At 38.9% G+C, this 15563-nt stretch overlaps 1 long non-coding RNA gene across 1 annotated transcript in view; it reads right to left on the bottom strand.

Moving 5' to 3' along the window:
* Positions 1–7033: 7033 nt before the first annotated feature.
* The window catches only part of LOC141374617 (uncharacterized), a 14305-nt gene continuing 5775 nt past the window's right edge, over positions 7034–15563 (bottom strand). Inside the window, exons 2-3 of the long non-coding RNA XR_012381628.1 lie at positions 13886–13930; positions 7034–7101 (exon numbers count right to left, since the gene is read on the bottom strand). This is a non-coding gene — a long non-coding RNA (uncharacterized lncRNA). The remainder of the gene's footprint in view (positions 7102–13885; positions 13931–15563) is intronic.

Raw genomic sequence — 15563 nt, 5'->3', positions numbered from 1 at the left:
TGAGTGGTGTAGAGGCACAGATGTGGTGGTGGGCATGACGTTGTCCCATGCCAGGTGTTGGTGATGGCTTTGGCACCTACACCAGTCTCCCAGGGCATGGCCTGGGCGTAGTTCTGGCTAACTTGCTCCCTTTGGTTCCAGATCATTTTTCAAGTCTGGTTCTCCATCTCAGGGTTTCCTAATAGCTTTCTAATATATCACCTTGATGCTCAGCTGTTTGCAGCCGAAAACACTGATATGTAAACTTAGGCTAAAAGTAGAAAAGCTCTCATGAAACTTTAATTGATAACAGTTGAGTTTAGTGTTGAGCAACTCAGTAACAATTTGTACCTAGGTGTTTCTTTAAATCACATTCTAACTGAAGTGATATTTGAAAGCATTTTATACTAAATAGTTAATCTGTTCCCTTGATAAAAAATAATATACCTATGTATAAAATCTAGAGATGCAAAGCAAATTATTGAAGGTGATTACTTTTGTGTGATGGAATTATAGATGGCTTTTTCTCTATTTGTATGTGTTTTGCAATTTCCTAAAATAAATATTAACAACCTAAGTAATGTTTAATGTTTTAAAGTTGTATATTTATAGAAAACAGTGTATGTGATTTGAATATTGCTAGTGCTTTTTAATCAAATACTTATAAGTGCTAACATCATCAACATTAGCTGCTGAAAACAATATCCAAATAATAGACACAATACCTAGGAGAATTTAATTGGCATCCCTGGGGCAACCATAGAATCCGAATGTATTAAATTTAAAGAAACATGCCAAAAATCTCATAAGAGTCTCATAAAACTGAAATAATAAATTGCCTTGTTCTATTATTTCAAGTTATCTCAAATTTGCTCTCTACTTTTATTTTATTTTTTTAAAAAGATTTTATTTATTTATTTGACAGAGAGAGACACAGCGAGAGAGGGAACACAAGCAGGGGGAGTGGGAGAGGGAGAAGCAGGCTTCCCGCTGAGCAGGGAGCCCGATGCGGCGCTAGATCCCAGAACCCTGGGATCATGACCTGAGCCGAAGGCAGACACTTAAGGACTGAGCCACCCAGGCGCCCCTGCTCTCTACTTTTAGACAATAGTAACCTTGTTTCTTAATTATTTATGTGTGCTTATAAAAACTATCAAATCACACTGCATAAGAAAAATATTACTTATATTATTTTAACCTGTATCTTAATTTTCATCCACCCTTAAGCTTCTGGTCATTAAGTTATTAACTGAGTTTAGCATTCTCCTTGGGAATTTAACTCGAGAAATGAATGTTAGGAAAACAGATGGTTGCACAGAGACATTGATAAATCAAATATGAGCAATAACACTGTAAAACATTTCAGGAAAGTGACACTGCTAAAATAGCATTTAAGGCTATTAATTTCTCTCTAAGCCCTGTGTTGGCCATGTCCCATATGTTTTGATATGTCAAATATCAAATATTACTTCAAAATCTTTTCTAATTTCAATTAGAATTTCCTATATCACTCGTGGATTATATAGAAGTATCTAGCTTCATTTCAGAAGCGTATAACTTCAGGCAGCTGAATAAATTGAAAAACGTAACATTAACAGAAAGTCTAGATATAATTTTCTCAGATATAATTATGAGCTTGAGGAAATTCTAATCGATACTCCAAGGGGATTTAACATGGCATCCCCAAAAGTAATGCATTATTTTATCTGGAACAATAAAAGATGCAAAAATAGCCAACAATTCTGGCCCTTCCTGTCAATGTCAGTTTTGTATTTCTGTTTTAAAACACGAGCTTCTGGGTGTACGTTTCCAACACGGGAGTTGTCTGAGTGTTTCTCACTCTTGGGCTCCGGCTGGGACGAAGCTACAGGGTGGCGCGGCTGGACTAGAAGATCACTAAGTTTCTACTGTCACATTGGGCAGACTGTCAGGACAGTGTGCTGTTTGGGGATTTCCTGGCAATGAGGGAGACACAAGGCCAGGTAAAGTGGTATGAAAAGAAGGGGATGACACAAGCCTTCTGGGTTTCCCTGTACTCAAGAGAGCAGCCTATCCAAATGACCCCTGCAAGGCATTTTCTTATCACTTGCATGATGAGCCCGAACTCTGGGGAGACCCAACTGAGGCATTCTGGCAGGGTGCCATGGGAGCACTGGATCTGGTGTGGGTAGCATGTGAGAACCTTCAGTAAGACACTCCCCATACATGCCAGTCCTGGGTGTGGTCAGCCTGTAGCTGATCCTGTTTGCATTCTGGCCAGACATCATTTCAGCAAGGACAAGATTACAGACTATGAAGCAAGGAATTTGCACATTTGATACTTTAAGCATTTATAACAGGAATGTAACTTGAACCAATTAGAATAAAAGGTCAGTTTTATAACTAACTCCTCTTCTGAATACAGAACAGTAATGGTTTAAGCCACTGTGTGTGTGTATGTGTGTGTGTGTGTGTGTGTGTGTTTACTAAACTTTTTTGTTTTTTTGTTTTTTGGGTTTTTTTTTTCTTAGGAGGGTAGTTTTCTTTCTTTTTTTTATTATGTTCAATTAGCCAACATACAGTATATCATTAGTTTTTGATGTAGTGTTCAATGATTCATTAGTTGCGGAAAACATCCGGTGCTCATCACAACCCGTGCCCTCCTTAATACCCATCACCAGGTTACCCCATCTCCCCACCCCCCTCCCTTCTGTAACCCTCAGGTTTTTTTTTTTAAATCTTAGGAGAGTTTTAGATCCCCAGAAAAAAAAAGGGCAGATAATACAGAAAGTTCCCCTACACCCCACACACAATCTCCCTGATTATAAGCCTCTTACATTAATGTGGCACATTTGTCACAATTGATGAACACTATGGGACATATTCTTAAATCAAGTCCATATTTTTTCAGATTTCCTTAGTTTTTACTCCTTTCCTTTTTATGATTCAGGATCCCACCCAGGAGGGCACATTGCCCTTACTTGTCATGTCTCCTTAGAGCCTCAGCTGATTGGGCTTTGAGACGGAGTTGAGAATATCTTACTTGCCTGGAAGCAGGCAGCCTTGAGGTCTCATCCTACTCTAAAAGCTATGATTTTTACCTAATGTTGGGGCAACCTGTGGCAACAGCAGGTCTCTGAATTCAGTGTCGCCTTGATGATGGCAGTGATTGGGTTCTTCTCAAGATGACTTTGGGCAAGGGATGGGAACAGGGCAACGGTGCTCCAACAGGGTCCTGAGCCCTGGAGATTTGACAGGGAAATGTCAGGGTGCTTCAAGCCAGACACACAACTGGGGAACAGTGGGCACAAGAGAAAACAAGAATGACTTTCTCTTGTGACACTTTGTTTTACTAGCATATTCTCCCTTCATTCAACACTGTGGAGAGCTTTTTATCACACTGAAAATGAGACAGTTGGGTAATGTAGTAACGTTGACACAGTTGGACTTAGCATATGAAGTATTTTTTTCCCTAAAGTATGTATTTTTATTGTCATTGCTGGCTAGCTGAACGACGTGGAATGAGAACCATTTCCAGTAAAACGTTGCTGTCATGACACATTGTGTAATAATTTGCAAAGAATGTGCTTATATCTGTATGAAAGATAGGGTGCATTTATGCTGTTTCCTCTGTGTGGTCTGTAGGTAGAGCCGATGCTGGTTCTGCATAAACATTCACAGGGTTATGGGTTACTGCTAGGATTTGCTATACAAATAGGCACAGATCAAAAGAGTATCAATGTAACTTTGCAAAAACTACAGTCCTATCATCTGGGAACGTTTGGATGGAAAACATGAGTGAATATAAAATTGCATGCATATCAGGTCTGCCTCTGATAACATGTGCTTTTGAGGCTATTGAGACTAAGAATACACATATACACACATGTGCACACATGCATGTGTGTGTGTGTGTCTTTCTGTCTATAGATAGTTTTTTTTTAAAGATTTTATTTATTTATTTGAGAGAGAGAATGAGATAGGGAGAGAGAGCATGAGGAGGGGAGGGGCAGAGGGAGAAGCAGACTCCCCGCTGAGCAGGGAGCCCGATGCGGGACTCGATCCTGGGACTCCAGGATCATGACCTGAGCCAAAGGCAGTCGCTTAACCAACTGAGCCACCCAGGCGCCCTCTGTAGATACAGTTTTGTTTGTTGTTTGTGCTAATGATCATCGATGGAGCACTGAGCTATGCCCAGCATTGTCCTTTATGGATTACATGGGTTATCTCATTTAGTTTAAATGTCCCAAGACCCTGTGGGTGGGTGTCACTCTCCTCTCCCTCTCTCTGATATCAGAGGGATTAAAGTACAGTACTCAATCTCTCAGATCTTGAAAGGGACAGAAACTAGATCAAAGCCCAAATCCGGTTAGATAAATGCCTGGGCTTTTACCAAACAGATGACATAACACTTCTAGAGCAAGAGTTCATACACTGGGTATGTGCCCTGAGTTTACACCAAGACTTTGAAGTGCTGGTGTGGCCACAGACAGATGTATGGCATCGGTGTTCAGATCCTTGACGCTCTTCCTTAGGAGTTCTTTCCTAAACCTGATCAGCCTAGGAAAGCTTCGTCTGGTGAGGCATCTTGAAGGTTCTGCTTTTCGATCCTTCCCCCGTTTCACTCAGTGCTTACCCCACAGTGGTGCTCACTCTTGCCCCGCTGGAGAGGCACCCCTCTCAGCCCTCCCAGATCTCCTGGCTGTGACTTGTCAGCTCTTGTCTTTTCTTCATTGTTGACACTGGCATTTGTTTAGGATTTTGCCGGCTACTGTTCAGTGCTTTCTAACTTGGTTGGACATTTTTCCCTAACAGAGAATGGGAGGTTTGCTAATTTCTAGAAAGTGTTTAAAGCATTTGTCTCTTATAATCCCTATGTTTCCATTTTTTCTTTTTCCTCACAGAAAATAATAAAGGGAAAATCAACCAACCAACCAACTATGTGATTCATGAGATTTAGATCTTAACAAATCTGGTTATGATTTCCTGCCCCCAAATCAGGACAGTTGTCTTGTTGACATGCCACTGACTTCCTAACCGGTCAGCTCGGCCTGGAATACAGTGGTTTCACATAAAACATGTCAAGATTTTTAATAAAACTGTTTAGCAACTCCTAAATGCCTTTAAAAAGGTTGTTTCTTTTTTCTCCCCTACTGTAGGACTGATTACTTTAGAACACAATCAAAATAGAATTAAAATTGAAATTGACTAAATGCCTATGTGTATTCTAGGATTCATGCGCTGCTTCCCAAGACCTGTGTGAGGCTAACATCTGGCTCAGCCCACCGCCAGCAGGAGCAGACCCCACCATCAAATATGGTGCCCTTCCAATCTCCCATGCTCCTGTCTCAGTCTGGCTCACTCAGAAAGGATATGCTAGAAGGATAGTTAAAATTTGGAATCAGAGTCAAAGCAATCACAAATAAGAGCAGACTGCCAACAACCTGACACAAACTAACTTGGCCAACACAAGAGGTGAAAACCCCAGTAAAAATACATACATACATACACACACACACACACACATGCACACACACACACACACATACATACACACATACACACATACATACAAAACCTATTTTATTTCACAGATATTAAAGATCCATGCTTCTGATACAAAGCTATTTTAACAGAAAAGCAAAATTGAGATAATCACAGGAGACTAGATGTTCATCATACAAACATTTTCATTGCAGTTTTATGTCACAGTGCTTTGAAGATGGATGACTTTCTACGAGGATGAAAAGTGTTTGCAAAAATAGACATTTTATCTCTTCCCAAGAATTATGAATGATGGTGAAACCTGACCAAGCATGGAAGCCTAACTATTCTCTGGAAACCATGGATGAAAACAGCTTGAATTGATACCAAAAAGAGCCTTAGAGACCCTGCAGGTGTTTCTTCAAATCAAACCCTCATTTTCCAAGCCATTAATGCTGATTCAAACCAATAGAACAATAACAAGGGGCCACATCCAGAGGAGCCCTGTTGTTTTGCACAACTGTATTTACTAAAGTAGCTCAGCCACAAATCCTGGACTTGCCATCTCCTGGGGAGCGTGAGCAGCATAGTGGAGCTATAATCCTGCTCTCTGTGTGAGTCTGCGGGTCAAACAGCGACAATTATTTATTCTAGTAATTAACTCCTGCCTCCCAGGAAAGACCAGGACTGTCTTCTGCTTCAGATTCTCTTCAGACCATTATCTTCATCCATACACACACGTAGGTGAAAATAACACTAAATATTACTGAAAACTGCTAAAAAATCATCCCAAATAAGAGAAGCGCTTAGTTGCAGCCAGCATCAAGTATAGCATGGCTAGGAGAATGGGGTTATACCCTATGTCTCACATCTTAATTCAATTTAACTCATTTTCTGACTTTAGACCTGATGCCCACATGAGATAAGGTTCCTATTTCGGGTTTAATCTTAACAGCAATGGCTACAACTAAAACTGTGATTTGGTCATCAACTATTTACAAGGTCCTAAGATGCATCTGACACTGTTCTGGGCAGTGGTAGACAACACAGCAGTGATCAAAACAGATCTGCTTCATGGCACAGGCAGTCCAATGGGGGTAAGAGACTGTTGTCAACTAGGCAAGTCAACCCATGGTATGTCCATGGTGTTAAGTGTGTGGCTAAAATAAAGCTGGGTAGAGGGCAGGAGTGCTGGTGTGGGGGCAGTGGGGCTGCTCCTATGTTCCCTTAGTTGGGTAGACACTGGAACACAAATCTAGAGGAAGGGAAGCATTGGCCTCTGGGGTAACACGTGAGAGAGTCCAGGAAAAGAGCATGGCGGTAGTGGAGGAGACCTAGAGGCAGGATGGCCATCTTGTCTGAACAGTAAGTGTGTGGAAGCAGAGAGGGCAAGCGGTGGAAAAAGTCCACAGGTAGGGGAGGGCAGAGGGATGGGTAAGAAGGTAGATAACAAAGCTTTGTAAGGATCTCTGCTTCTCACTGTAGAGAAGGCACCCAATACAGGGCTGTGAGCAGAGGCAGGGCAGAATCCAGCACCCTATCCCCCTATGTTAGAACGATAGAAGCACGATGAAACAGAAACCAATTACCTGACCCCTAGAGGTAGATCCAAGTTTTGTTTGCTTTGAATCTTACACAATTTCTGGCTGTGTGGGATTTCTGTAAGAAAAAAGGATATGTGTGTATGAATAAAAATTAGGTATAAAAGTGATTTTGTTAGAACAAGAAAATAAATCACAACAAATTTCAAACATAAAAAGTATTTAAATAACACAAAATCACAAGGAAGTTTTTAAAATACTACTTTTTATTTTATTTTTTGAGTAATGTATGCTCACCTTTATTTTTATATTATGTTATGTTAGCCACCATACAGTGCATCATTAGTTTTTGATGTAGTGTTCAATGATTCTTTAGTTGCGTATAACATCCAGTGCTCATCACAACATGTGCCCTTAAAAAAATTTTTTTTTAAATACTACTTTTTAAATTAAATACCCGAAACATCTGTTAACATTTTTTGTTGGGGGGGGCAATATTTTTGACCGAATACCCTCAATCAAATCTTCATATGACAAGAATTTAGTAAATTTTCTCAATGGGGAGAATTAGGAGATACTTTAGTCTTTCTTCCAATTTTATGGGTTGAATTGTATCCCCAACAGAAAGATATGTTGAAGTCCTAACCTCCAGTATCTCAGAATGTGATCTTACTTGCAGATAGAATTGTTGCCGATGTAATTAGTTTAAGATGAGGTCGTACCGGAATAGAGTGGTGTTCTAACCCAAAGTGTTGGGTATCTAAGTGAAGACACAGAGATATAGGGAGAAGACCATGTGAGGATACAGGCAGACATTGTAATGACACTATTACACGCCAAGGAATCTCTGGAGCCACCAGACGCTGGAAGAGGCAAGGAGAGATCTTGCCCTGGAGGCTCCAGAGGGAGCATGGCTCTGTAAACGCATTGACTTTGGATTTCTGGAACTTTTCCAGAACCGTGAAACAATACATTTCTGTTGTTTTAGGTCGCTCAGTTTATGGTACTTGGTTATGGAAGCCCTAGGAAATTAATCCATCTAGTAAGATTGATCAAAATTTGTTTTTTATTATAGAGAATTTAGAAAATATTTTAGCTTCACAACTCATTATTGGCAATGTGATGAAAATGATTAGTATTGTTGAATTGGAGAAAAATGCTATCAAGTTTCTGTCCTATTGAGCTGTTACAGATGATTTCATGTAATTTCCATATGTGTGTGTATATACACATATACGTGTGTGTGTATATACACACATACATATAATTAAACACACTGCGTTGCTGAAAATTCTTGAGAAAAAGAATCTGTTTTGACTAGGTGTCAAGGGGAAATAAATCTTTCACATAAAATTTTGCATGTCTGATGACCAGAAGGACTTTGTGCAGATTAGCTCCAGGCTCTGGAAACTTCAAGCCTTGTTCCCCTCCTTTATTTACTTTTCTATAATCCCAGATACATGATCTGTATTCATACTGCAGTATAACCTCTGTTCTGGCATGTTTATAACCTGATGCTCAGTAAGCTGGCACAGTGGATGTAGAAAAATATCTGGAAGACATTCTGAATTTGAAATAGCTGGAAATAATTTGACTCTACCTGAGAAATGACTGAGAACATAATAACTACATAGTAACAAACTCAAAGAATATGTACCCAAACTTAATTTGCCCTTCTTTAGGTCCCCCAAACCTTCTTGGCCACCCTAGTACTTCTAAGTGGTAAGGGAGGTATGACAAGGAGAAGTTATACTGGAAAGAAGAGGCAGTCTTGACCAATCAGAATTATATACCTAACATTTATGACTTATACAAAAATCATATGAATTTCCAGGGCTTTGGAGGGCTCCTTATGCAAGAGAGAAGGAGTGTATTTTGTGTCGTATTAGCTTTGTGGTAAATTTACTTTCCTGTCTCACACTTGTTGTTAGGGACCTGACAGTTGTTTTAAGGGCACAGTGGTTCAAATGCTCAGTGTGATGATTAATTTTGTGTGTCAAATTGACTGACCTAAAGAATGCTCAGATGGCTGGTAGAACTATTTTTGGGTGTATCTGTGAGGGTGTTTCTGGAAGAGAAATTTAGCATCTGAATCAGTAAATGAATAAAGGAGATCCCCTTCACCCATGTGGGTGGGCATGATCCAATCCATTGAGGGCCCAAATAGAGCAGCAAGGTGGAGAAAGTGTAACTTCTTGCTTTCTCTTCTTGAGCTAGGACATTCATCTTCTCCCGCTCTTAGATTTTGGAGCTCCTGGTTCTTAGGCCCTTGGACTATGGGACTTATCCAAGCGCCCAACCTCTCCCCCAAACCCTGGTTCTCAGGCTTTGGTCTCAGACTGGGAGTTACACCATCAGTTCAGACTTGGACTAAATTATACCGTGAGCCTTCCTGATTCTCCTGCTTGCAGATGGCATATCATAACAAATCTCAGACTCCATCATCAGGTGATCCAATTCCCATAATAAATTCCTTCTTAAAAATCTCTCTATATTATATATTTCCTTTTGGTTCTGTTTCTCTGTTGAACACTGATACGTCCGGATTTATGGATTTGCTTTGTCCTTTAGCACAATGGTTCTCAAAATACAGTGTACAAGAATCACTGTCCAGGGTTGTATGTATGAAATATGTATTCTGTAAGTAATTTCAGGGATGTTTTAAGATAATCATTAGAAAATAACTCCCATCTCATGTAAAAGGAAACTCCATAGATGCTCCCTTTTAAAATCAGGTATTTCTGCAAATAAGCAATGGAATGTACCCCCTAACAAGAATGGTATTACATCCATATGTTTAAAAATAAGGTTCAGAAAAGGGAAAGCCCTCACTTCTTGATATTAGAAGGAGGCAGGTGGCCTTTGCACATCTTTGTTTTTCAAGTGTTGAAGCCTCATAAGTCATGGAGAAGTTTCTCAATAATCTGTTCTCTGGATGAGTGAAGGCTGAATATCCAACATTAAAGATCAAAAGTATTCATTGCAAAGGTTACATTTTTATGATATATGAAAATAAGTATCTCAATTTAGAATTTATAAGAAATATTTTAGTTTAAAATGTCTTGTCTTGTGTTAAATGAGAAACTAAATAACTTATATAACTCACTGAAGGTCCCATAGTTAACTGTTTTAAAAACATCTGCTAATGGTAATAAACAAAATAAAAATAATAATAATATTTATTATAATAAATTATATGTATTATATAATAACAATTATATATGAATTATATAGCAATTATATATAAGGTAATAATATATATGATATAAATATATATAATTATATAACAATTACATATAATTTAATATATAACAATTATAGAATAATAATGAAATGTAATTAAGATAATCTAATAATATAATAATAATATAATTATTATAATCATTAATAATATTATAAGATGATATTATTACAGAAATTATATAGGGCTCAGCAGTCACCAAAATGCAACTTTGATCAGTAAGAAAACTTATTTTATGCGGCGCAAATTCAGCCAGAATGCCCATGGGACCTGTAATTACAGTGACTCATCCCTGAAAATGTTATTGTGAGTAGTCCCTGTTCCTACAAGAATGCATTGGTCTTTGCTTATAAAATTTCACTGAATTTAGAACAACTTAGGGGTGATGATTTTGGATACAGAAATTACTACATCAGGTAAATCCATCAACAGTGTTTCAACACAGTGGGTTTTACGTTTTTTTCAAGTTTTTAAAACATTCTTTCTGTTCTTCCTTCCAAACACATTGTTTACTTACACAGACTTCTTTCTAGCCGGGTGAAATCATGAGATTGATTATATCATGACCTTATTGAAGATAAAATAAAATAAAGTCACTGGATTCAGAAAAGGATCATAGAAATAAATCTGATTCACACTTTTAATTTTAGAGATTAGGGCACTGAAACCACAGAAATGACTTCCTCGAAATCACATTTTATGGAATAAAGTACCTGGTATTTATTCTGATCTCTCTGCTATGTTGCTCTCCCGTAGCAGACACATAGCTCAGTTTTCCAAAAACTTCAGTTTCATCCCGTCACCCTCCTCTCTTCCAAGATAAAATTTAGACTCCTAAGCCTGGCATTTGAGACTTACCTCAGTTTGATTTCATGAAGTTTGCATGAACCATATTCATCATTACTCCTCAGCATAACCATGCTGCTAAAGGTAGTTTGACCTTTTTCCAGGTCACAGAACATGACTTGCTCTGTGTGCAAGTTTATAAAATCAGAAACTCTATTAGACTGATGAGGATGCCATATAAACAAGATGGTAGACAAAGGACTTAGCTATTGATCAACTGACTTAGATGAGGGTATGTTCGTAAAATCCAAAGATCAATAGGTTCTGAGTCAGAATTCTGTACTGTTGGAAGAAGAAACTGGAGAGGTAGAAAGAAAATAATTTATAAGTAGACTGACATCAACATCTCATCGTGTATAAAGACCAGGTGGCACCAAGAAGGGAGAAGATCCTGAAAGATGTTGTCAAGGTCAACCTGCAAAATTCTATGTAAAAAGTAGAAACATGCAGGAAGTTAGCTCTTTCTAAAGACATCTGGAACTGCATTCAAGGCATCAGGTGGAACTAAATGGGATGATCAGGAACACAAGTTCCAGGTAGAGAGACAAGGGTAATGACCTAGGGCGAGGTTCAGATAACCGAGGGCCACCTGTGGACGGGACTATGACAGTTGACACAAACATGGGGCCACCTTAATTTTGCTTTTCTTAGTCTTGTGTAATCAAAATTGGAAGATATTTCCTGGAAGGCAAAGAAAGAGAATTCTTTTCCCAATACTTCTGGGTAGCCAATGGCCATAGCAGAAGCTTGAAGCAAAAAATCTAAACAAACACACACATACTCTTATGGACAGCTGTGCATCAACTATTCCCCCTTCTCCCTCTATCCAAATTTCATTTTTTTTCCTCTGAGTTTGGGGGAGACATGTGCACTCCTTATTTTGGAGGCTCTTCTTGGCAGGTTTTGTCACTGATATCTGTGTTACTTTAAAATCATTCATAACAGTTCCTTCACAGAGGAGATACAGAATGAGAAACTAAGAACCATAAGTAGCAGGACCAAAATTCAGTTCAAGTGTGTTGGTATGTGGCCACAAAAAGTAAAGCTCCTCCAAGCTTATCAGCACTGAAAAGAGAATATAATTTGGGAAGAGATTCCATTACCCCTATACGAACATACACCTAAATCGCTGAAAAATGCGGTGGATTAAGAAGCTCAAAAACAGGGCTCTTCATAGTCAGCCCTAAATAAAATTATGACTGAGGGTCAGGACAATCAGGAAGAGCAGGAAGAGAAGAGCATGAGGAATTTATCAGAAATGTCCAGAAAATTGTCAGGCCTAATAACATGTATAATATCCACTTTCAATGAAACCCTGAGTAAAACATTATTCTAAGACATAGCAACCTGATATGTCTTCTTAAATGGAAAAAAAAAAATGGAAGAGCATCAATTAGATTCCCATATTTGTTGAAGAAAGTATCATAAATTTCTCATTACAGTGCATTGTTTATTCTGTCAAACAGTAGCTATAGTCTTATAACACATAAGTATTCATATATTAAATATTAGAGTAATTGAGATATTTAAGTGTAACCAAAAAAGGTCCAAATTCTTAAGCATCATTATGATGTTAATTTTTAGTTTTTCCCTAATACTTAGAATTTTTTTTTTAAGATTTTATTTATTTGAGAGAGAGAGAGAGAGAGCACAAGCCCTCAGAGGGGCAGAGGGGCAGAGGGAGTGGGAGAAACAGACTCACCTCTGAGCAGGGAGCCTGACGCAGGGCTGGATCCCAGGACCCTGGCATCATGACCTGAACTGAAGGCAATGGCCTAACCAACTGAGCCACCCAGGTGCCCCCCTCCTAAGAGAATTTAAGAGAGCAACCGGTTCCCTTTGAGTTACAAAGCCACATTTGTAAGCTCTTTGTAAGGTCTTTGCACATGTATTGTATCTGACTGACTCCCATAGTTATTCATGCTGTCTCCAGCCAACAGCACATCAGGGCTATTCCTTGCCCTCAAGCCAAGTTCAGCTCATGTAAAATTAGTATGTACAAGATGAGCACATCAGTTTGGTGCAAAGAGGCCAAATAGAATATGAGAGGAAAGCACATGCTGACACACCTGCTTCAAACTGTCTGGACTCTTGGCCTTCCAAGGTTATTCACCAGACATGTGGAAATATTAACTGAGCTAAGATTTACTGCCGAGCTGCCTCACTGTCTGCCACACCCTTCTTCCATGCGACAAATCTGTTTTCTAACTTCAGTCTGTCTGATGACCAGAAGAGAGGCAAAAAAAAAAAGAAAGAAAAAAAGAATCAAGAAGAGCAAAAAGCTCTAGACAGGTTTTTAATCAAAAGGGAAATATCCATTTCTCGTTTGATCCAAATATAGAAATTTTCAAGAAAAAAAATAACAGCTATCTTTTACAAAATCTCTTTCTAGACTTCATTTGTCATCCTTTCAAGAGGCTATGTTTCTTTATTTGCCAAATTGGCTAACTTTAAGGGTTCTTCGTTGGGTCCCTAAAAGAACAGAATGTCTTGTTCATTTACATACAGTAAACAGATGTTTCCTCCAAACAGCACAAAATTGGGAAATAATTCTGAAACTCAATCCATTCATTGTAGCTTTGAAAATCCTGGCTAACAAGAATCCCAAAAGGATGTACTGCCAGTTGTTTATATGAGCAGATTATGTTATAAAAACATGTTTATGAAAGACCATTCATCTTTTGTTTCTTCCATACTGAGTTCAGTTTAACTACTATTCCAGAGACAAGCATTATGGTCTTCTATTATTTATCTATTTGTGTTGTGATAAAACTGGGATTCATAAACAGACTGGCAATATACATGTCAAACTTACTTTATTGTCTTGGTTCAGTTCTGCTTCGGAAGTTGAAAATGAAATCTGAAAGAGAAATATTTCCTTCCAGAGGTCATTGGTTAATCTTCATTTGTCTAGCAAAGATTATTTTCTCTCTGTCTTTCATTCTAGATATTAGGAAAAAGAAAAATAATTCTTCCAACTGTCCTGGGATTCTTTTTTTCATTCTCATCAATTATCTTAGCAAGTCATCTATTGACTTTTCTCTGAATTCCAAATACAACAATAATTGTTACCTTGATGCTGAATATTAGCGGATCCTAAAGTAGTAAGTTGCAATGAACATAAAACATTATGGAAAAATTGCTCAGATCTCTGTAGGTTTTGTTTGCTTTCTTTTGTTTTAACAAGCTAGCAAACTAGGTCATTCCAAGCCTAGCAAACTTAGGAGAACAAACTAATTATAAAACCCCACCCCATCTTGAACGCCCTCACCCCCATATCAGAGTAAGAAGACAAATCCTAGGACAATCCTAGGATAAGATACCTAGTACAAATAGGTTTTGAATTCTTGGATGTTTTCCCAAGAAGGCCTCAATTCCAGAAATTAACCAGACACTTAGCAGTTTCATTAAGTGGAAGGTTAACATTTGCTTTATTAGTGAAGCAGTTTTGAAGATTACAGAATAAAAATAAACCCCACCATGGACACAGCCAAAGGTATTTAGCCTGTAAATAACCCTAGTGCCAACACTGTTTGAGGTTTATGAGAAGACTTTACTTTTACCCACCTACAGAAGGAAGACCAGAGGGGCGCCTGAGCCTGTGACTCTTGATCTAGAGGCTGTGAGTTCAAGCTCCATGTTAGGTATAGAGATGACTCAAAAATAAAATTTTAAAACAAACAAACAAAAACCACGAAGGAGATAATGTTCTGAGGTGAAGAGTCTATAGTCACATTGCTTTTGTTGAAATTAGTTTCCAGCATTTATTAAGCACCTACTCTGTTTCTGATACCATTCTAGTTTCTGGGAATATAGTCATAATCAAGACAAAAGTCCCTTATATTCTAGTGGGGGAGAGAGAGACAATAAACAATGAAATATAAGATATGTTAAATAGTAATAAGTGCTAAGGAAGAGTAAAAAAGATCAGGAAAGTGGTTTACAAAACGTGTGTGCGTAACATTTGGACCAGGGTGGGTGAGAGTCTTCCCGGGGATGGAAAGCTGAGTACAGCCTGAGGAATCTCCAGTGTGAAGGAGCTCCAGGGGTGTCAGTGCAAGCAGGCTCCACATAGAGGGAACAGCAGGTGCAGAGGCCCTGAAATAGGACTGACCCTGGAGTGCTGGAGTGACAGTAAGAGGTGTGGGGCCCATGGAAACACACTGCTTGGATTTCCTGCTGTGGGGGCAAGAGCTGGTACAGCCCTATCTGCCATTCCCTTGGATTCACCAGGATGTTCACACTGAGGTCATGCTTCGCTTGGGCTACTCCCAGCTGTACTGACTGATCATGGTGAGGGCATTAGTGTAAGTCCCTTCCTGGGGGATGGGAGACTCCTCTAATCATGACTCTGAGGACTTTGATGACTTTTGAGTATTCTCCATTAGCCTGGCCAAAACTTTCTTAGACTGACCCCACAGTCGGACACTGTTCTAACCCAATCCTCCTTCCTTCCCTGTCTCCTGCGTCGAGTCCCTGTATTGGATGTGCAT

This window comes from Callorhinus ursinus, unplaced genomic scaffold, assembly GCF_003265705.2.
Source record: "Callorhinus ursinus isolate GAN/ISIS: 27379988/994484 unplaced genomic scaffold, GSC_fseal_2.0 scaffold2, whole genome shotgun sequence".
Taxonomy (NCBI): domain Eukaryota; kingdom Metazoa; phylum Chordata; class Mammalia; order Carnivora; family Otariidae; genus Callorhinus; species Callorhinus ursinus.
Note: the sequence above shows the minus strand (reverse complement) of the source record. Positions and strands in the feature narration are given on the sequence as shown.